This window comes from Hordeum vulgare, chromosome 6H (genome assembly GCF_904849725.1).
Source record: "Hordeum vulgare subsp. vulgare chromosome 6H, MorexV3_pseudomolecules_assembly, whole genome shotgun sequence".
NCBI lineage: Eukaryota > Viridiplantae > Streptophyta > Magnoliopsida > Poales > Poaceae > Hordeum > Hordeum vulgare.
Genome location: NC_058523.1, coordinates 264,214,556 through 264,220,260, shown reverse-complemented (window position 1 = coordinate 264,220,260; position 5,705 = coordinate 264,214,556). Strand labels below are relative to the sequence as shown.

Here is a 5,705-nt window from a genome sequence, read left to right as displayed (position 1 = left end):
GGCGATTGTGGCTGTGATGTGCTATGCTGGGCAATCGTTCCCTTTATAGAAAAGGAAAATGGAGTCTTCCCTCGCAAGATTGCGAAAAGGACAACTTAGTCGTCGGTCACTAGCGTGTGACCATAGGGCTAGTGTGATAGGTTGGACAACGACTGCCGAAAGGTGTTGGCTAACACTATTGAGGCCACTGGTTAGAATGGGCTTGGCTGGGTGGCTACCTAGGGTTTATTGACCCGACTAAGATAGGATTAGCCAATGGCCAGCCTGGCTCTGATACCAAGGTTGTCAGGACCAGTTCTTTTGGGTTTTAATTTCCCTTCAAAATGGCCCTTGTGCATACCAGCCCGAGGAATACTGTTAGCTAGTGCACAAATCCTTGATACAAATATCCAAGAAAAATGTAAATCTGAGGTACAAGACCAAGATGGTCTATGGAGTACATCAAAAGGTTTCTATTGGTTGATGGTGGAAGCGGTTCGGGGATCTCCAACGTCTATGGGACTCCATTTCCTATAGGAACAACTGACGGGGTTAATTTCTATCTCACGCGACTGTTGACTTCGGTGCCTAGGTTCCAGGCTTATCTTCGGGATCCTCCTCTCCAAGCACGCAATCTCGCAAAGACATAGCCACGGACAAGCTAGTGAGTACTTTGAATGTACTCGCAAACATCATGAAAACATACATAAATTTGTAGGGGGTTAATATGCACTTGCAATAATAGCACAATATTTCGTCAACCCTACAATAATTTCCCAAGTAATAGTAAACGGTTAATTTAATCATACTAAGAACTTAACGAGCAATCAATAAGAGTAAAATTAACATATGTGATATAAGACATTCCTCCGTCGGGCGTCTGAGCGACACCAGATACGGCTTGAATGAGATAATAACAAGCATGCCACAGTCGGGCGTCTGAGAGACACCACGTAAAGGGCTTATAGTAATAATAAACATGCCACAGTCGGGCGTCTAAGCGACACCACATAAAGGGCTTATATGATATAATAATAAATATTAAATATCCAGGAGGTAGAACCGTCCCAGGGATATACAACAATCATAATCATAGGAGTTAGTTCACAGTAAAAATAATAGTTATGATCATCGGCCCTATTTCATGATCAGTCTCACGATTTCGTTAACTTCCTCCGAAGGCTGACACTTAGACTGACACTTGACTAGTCAAGTAGTCGTCCTTGACCATGGTCACGACTACTCGAATAGTTTGACTCTGCAGAGGGTGTACTCTTTACCAACAACCCATGGGTTTTAATAGTCACTCGGACTAGTCCCGCGTATGGTATCTCAGAAGTACACACCCATTTTTTCCCCGAGAAGTCCGGCTTCACCCTGGCTACGCTGCCAGGACAAACCATAAGACGGGGAGGCTCCAACCTCGAGTAGCATGGGATCAAATTTATACCGCGTGCAACAAGGGAAGAGCTCTTCCCTCTCTATCCCAAACCGAAAACACCCATGCCCCCTGACTGGATGACAAGATTTAGTCCAGGGCCATGGATACCTTCATGCCGGCCTCTCTACTTGGTGTGTACCTGGTAATAGGTTTACGACCTACTGAACCATATTCCCTTTCAGGAAGACATGTGGTAGCACGAAAGGTTTAAGGTGACACACTGACAAGACTCGATCTATGGTCGACTCATGATATTTAAGTTATTCCCTGCATGATTAGCACAATAAAAGTGATTCATCACCGCAGACACAGTACTACCTATCATGCCCCCATCATGCCTTGCTGACCATCCTCGTCCCACGAGATGTTAGTCCCAAAGACGTATTTCCCCGAGACACCGACTCCCTTCGGATCCCATCCGGTGGGATGTGTTGCACAAAGATGTGACTATTGTCTCATGTGTCTCAATCATCCAATAAAGTCCTTTCAATCATAAAGTCATATGCATGATCATCGCATGAAATGTCATCACCCATCTAACATAACCATAATGTTTTCTTCATCCAGCAACCCACACACTAGCAAAATATATCAAGGTTCAGAATGCTTGCCTTGAATGTGTAGACAGGTGAGGTGCACATCAAAACTTTTGAAAGCTTTGATCTTTCTTCAAATTCCTATTTTAGAAAAATGCTCAAATCAACATCCAATACAAACAGACTCATAAGTGTTTGGAAAATTTTCGAATAAATACTAAAATAAACTAGATAAAATTTGAAAGAGGTGAGAAAAAGAATCAACTCATTTGGAGTTTTATTTTAGAAACTAGGGCCAGTCAAAAACTGGTCAAAATATGTTTTTAAAAGGATTTAGAAAACAAAACGTTTTAGACAGGAATACGCTTCCCGGAAGGGAAAACGCATTTACTGAGACAGTTACAGATAAATACGCTTCACTGAAAAGAAAACGCACCGGGGGGAGGGGTTGCGCCACTGGGGGGTTTGGTTGTCTCACTGAGAGGTGGGGGCCACCTGTCGGGTTTGTCCCCTATCACCATCGGCCGAACCAGGGCGGCACTCCAGGGCTCCTCGCCGGCGACTAGCTGCAGCTCTCATTTGCTGAGGCACGGGGATGGATTCATGGGGTCCCGGTGATTCTTCTGGTGGTCTCCGTAGGCGAGGGGATGGAGGGAGTCGCCGGTGACGCGGGCTCCGACGGACGGCAGCTTCAGCCTTCGAGAGCGCTCGGCATCCTGAGGTCCTTAACACTCGTGGCTACGGGGATAAGTTCCCAGTGGCCGTCATGGGGCTAAACGAGGAGGGTTTGGCGCAGGGACGCAATGCTGCGGATTTCACCCGAGCTCTCCGGTGGTTGCGCGGCCGTAGACGGAAGCGATGGCCGATGGGGTCAAACTGGCTCCCAGGAGGCTTACTATGGGTTGAGAGGGGGGTGGTGGAGCACACAACTGCTTTGGGGAAGGCTATTTATAGCCGGCCCGAGGGAGCTCCGCGACGGCCCGAGGATAAGATCGTCCGCGTCATCCTCTGTAGCAGACGCAGGCTGCCAGGGCTGGTCGTGCAGGACGATGCAAGGAGGGGTGTCCAAGGGCAGCTGGCGCATGGGGAGCGCTTGGGCAGTGCTGTCCATGGCAGAGCCGAAGCAGTCGCCAACACAGCAGCTCTGCTGGCAGTGGCAGCGCTCAACCCAGCAAGGGAGGCAGCAGGTACAGCAGGAGAAAAACATACACTAGCCGGGCGTGGCGTGGCCCTTACGGTTGGCAAGGGTCAAGGGCAGGGACGCGGCGGCTCGGGCCCGCACGTGAAGAAAACGTGCTCTGGACGCGTCCAAAGCACACACACTAGGCATTCGATAGAATGCCCTGGCATGCTAGGGGGCCTTAATGCTAAGGTTTAACAGGCTTGGGTCTAGGAGCAAGCTAAAACTGTAGGACATGCTGGCTAGGGCAGTGGAACATCTCCATAGTGCAGACTAAACCCATGCCAATTCTGGCCATGCACCATAGGTGCTTGATGAAATGCCACAGGCTGCTAAGGAGTTTTGATGCCAACAAAAATCTCGAGAGTGCTTTAGGTGTTAGTCAATTTGGTATGGTTACTTCGTGAAAAGAAGAAAACAATTGTTAGTACAACTGTTGGAGAAAACCTTTTGTGGACAGAAACTTTGGAGCATTAAAGCATGGACTACAAATATCCCAATGGCTCTCATCTCATGAACCTTAGGGTTTGATAGGGTGTTCTACAAGCAGGAAAAATCCCAAGGCAACTAAAGCAATTAAAATAGGGGCTGCTGTATAAATCACCAAACTGGATCAGGATAGAAAAAGGGTTGTTTCACAAATATTTTTGAAAGCACAAAGTTGGGTTTTTGCATAAAGTGAATCGCATGCATGCCTTGGCATCTCCAATTTTTTATAGAATTTTTTAAATAGTAAATCAAGGGGGTGTAGTACAAAACATCAAATTTGACCAGAATGCAAAAGAAGATAATGAGCTCAATTTTTCAAAACACTTGTCAAAGTGTTTCCATAAAATTGATCAAGGGGCATTATAGGTCATCCATAAATTTTTGTGAAATTTTTAAAAGAAGTTACCAAATGGTTGCAATTCAAATCAGGTCTTTAAAGAATTAAGAAGCCAGTTTGAATAAATGGAACTTAAAAGGAAATATTTATAAAAAAGGCTTCATTGGATTTGAAAATGAAGGGAAGAATATTTGAGGCAAGCATTCAAGTCATATCATATTTTCCAAAAGTTTCTACTTAGAGAAGAAATTTTTATAATTCACAGAAAAGAAGGGGTGTCAAGTCAGTAGGAAACCCAAAAAAAATAATTAAAATAACCATGGTAAATTTTAATAAATAAAATCATGGCAATTTTTTTGTGGGTGTTACACCACGTTAAACATGTTTATCATGCATGAAAGGTACAGAATACTATACTACACAATATTCTACACATTTTACATATCTAACATATTTTAATTTGATGCATGATTAATTATTTATAGCAATTTAAAATATGGCATTCTCTAAAATTAAAAAAATGTCCCGGTTAATTAGAGAAATACATGGACCCTAAAAAAATAGTACGGGCCGAATCTAGCAAGCCCAACAATGTACATGGCACAACATAAGAAAAGTGCGCCAAGCTGACGGTTAGCAGGGCGCCGCTCACCTCGGGCCCGTGGGGATTGGGCCGGCTCGGGGTCATGGTGTGGCTTGCCTTGCGGCTGGGCTCGAGGCAGACGCCCTGGCTGGCCGGATCGGCGGGGATGCGGCAAGCTGGGACGGCTCATGGCGTGCACTCGGCCTGCCCAGGAAATCAACGCGTGGTGGGGGCATGGAGATGGCGATGGCTGGAGGCGCGAAGGGGAGTTCGGGGCGGCCGGATCCGACCGCTAGGGACCAGATCCCCTCGATCCTGGGCAGAGCCGAGCACGGTGAAGGTTCCGGGCGTGGCCATGGCTTCCTGCACGGGAGAGGCGAGAGAGACAGATGAACGCGAGAGGATAGAGCTGTGGGTTGAGGAGGGTGTGATGGCGACGGCGATCTGCGACGGGGCTCGGTCCGGCCTGCTCCGGTGACGCACCGAAGGCGAGCAGGGCCGGTGAACCAGCGGACGGTGGGGGCTTCGGGTGAGGAGGCAGTCACGAGAGGAGCTCCATGGGGAGGGAGGGGGGGGGGGGGGGGGGGGGGGTGTTAATCCTCCCCAATCCACTTCAATCTCCTTCAAATCCGTTGCAACCGAACAAGGCCTGGTGGGGCCGATTTGCACGAGGCGGTTGTGGCAGCCCCTACTTGTTTGTGGCTGGTGTTGCAGGTGGAGGTCGCAGTGACAAGTCGTGGCGCTAGGGTGGACAGGTGCGGAAGTTGAGCAAGGAGGTGGGAGAAGGTCGTTTTTGTCATGGAAGGAACTACTCCCTTCGTTCTAAAATAAGTGTCATAACTATGTAGTAGCTCTAGTACAAAGTTGTATTAAGCTTGAGACAATTATTTTGGAACTGAGGAAGTACTATTTATAGGCACGCACTAGGGTTTGCAATTTTTGTTCGTTTTCAGTCTGTCAGATCTCGATCGCGCGGTTCGAAACGGAGGGGTAGGCTAGGTGGATTGAGGCGGGCTCTGTAGAGTAGCTGGGCTGAGAAGATAGGGAATATGGCAGCCCGTTACGAGTCTTGCAAACCGAAAACGTCCGCAATTTAAACTGGTTATAATGTCGCTATAGGTTTAACGAGTGAGGTATCAAATGGACTCCGATTGTGATAA

The 5,705-nt window shown here is 47.3% G+C and overlaps 2 long non-coding RNA genes across 2 annotated transcripts; both read right to left on the bottom strand.

Moving 5' to 3' along the window:
* Nucleotides 1–292: 292 nt before the first annotated feature.
* Nucleotides 293–5,099, bottom strand: LOC123404783. Its single transcript, XR_006611907.1, has 2 exons — nucleotides 4,615–5,099; nucleotides 293–614 (listed from the first exon to the last, which is right to left on the bottom strand). It is a non-coding gene; the product is annotated as an uncharacterized LOC123404783 (long non-coding RNA).
* Nucleotides 1,892–4,604, bottom strand: LOC123404784. The gene is made up of 2 exons (XR_006611908.1): nucleotides 2,393–4,604; nucleotides 1,892–2,097 (listed from the first exon to the last, which is right to left on the bottom strand). It is a non-coding gene; the product is annotated as an uncharacterized LOC123404784 (long non-coding RNA).
* Nucleotides 5,100–5,705: the final 606 nt, after the last annotated feature.